Source organism: Microtus ochrogaster, chromosome 4 (assembly GCF_000317375.1).
Source record: "Microtus ochrogaster isolate Prairie Vole_2 chromosome 4, MicOch1.0, whole genome shotgun sequence".
NCBI classification, from domain to species: domain Eukaryota; kingdom Metazoa; phylum Chordata; class Mammalia; order Rodentia; family Cricetidae; genus Microtus; species Microtus ochrogaster.
Genome location: NC_022011.1, coordinates 66,885,005 through 66,886,075, shown reverse-complemented (window position 1 = coordinate 66,886,075; position 1,071 = coordinate 66,885,005). Strand labels below are relative to the sequence as shown.

At 29.9% G+C, this 1,071-nt stretch overlaps 1 pseudogene; it reads left to right on the top strand.

Moving 5' to 3' along the window:
* Positions 1-444: 444 nt before the first annotated feature.
* Positions 445-611, top strand: LOC113456007 (annotated as a pseudogene).
* The last annotated feature ends 460 nt before the right edge of the window (positions 612-1,071 follow it).

The window sequence follows — 1,071 nt, the reverse complement described above, 5'->3', positions numbered from 1 at the left end:
CTTCTATGGTAAAATTAAAATATATAATCCATCACATATGAAAAATTGCTTTGTTGACTCAGTTGCTAACCCACCCTTGACCTACCTAACCTCAAGCATCACCTATCACCTGTGTCCTGTGAAGAAAAGAATGCAAATTTTAAAGACAGGGTTCTTTAGAAACATAGAATTTCAGACACTAAAACAATTCTGAGGCCTCAAACACTTAGAAAATAATACATATGTCTGTAAAGTCTTATATAAATAAATAAAAATGATAAGCATTTTAACTGTGAGCTCCTTGAGTGAATTTTATATATGTGCTTATGAATAACTATACATGTACACTTTTAAATACATGACTACAAGAAAAAATATATCAATATTCAAAATAAAAAATTTTTGATATGAGTTTGTGGATGTAATTAAATATACTGTGATTTTCCATTAAGAGATAGAAATAGAATCACTTCTTAGCCTTTTGGCTAAGACCAGTATAGTACCTGTTCTTATCAATTTAATATCTGATATATCCTCTATTTGAGGACAATATATTAAATGAATTTTTGGAAGTAGGAGTTGGAATAGGAGCCTACTCTATCCACTCCACATATCAATCTGTTAAAAAAACTTTTTAAGAAAATTAATATATATATAAAGAAAATTGTTATTAATATATTTTAATGTACATTTAATATCACTAGAAACTTGAATTATTTTCTGAAACAAATATTGTACTTGTAGCAGCTTTGTTTGTCGGAGCCAGAACTTGGAAACAACCTAAAGGCCCCTCGACTGAAGAATAAATAAGAAAAATGTGGTACATTTACATAATGGAGTACTACACAGCAGAAAAATAATGACATCTTGAAATTTGCAGCCAAATGGATAGAACTAGGAAACATCATATTAAATGAGGTAACCCAAACCCAGAAAGGCAATTATTACATGTACTCACACATAAGCGGTTTTTAAACATAAAACAAAGAAACCCAAACTATTTTCATTCTTCTACAGGTTGACATCCAGTTATGCCAGCACCATTTGTTGAAGATGCTTTCTTTCTTCCATTGTATACTTTTAGCTCCTTTA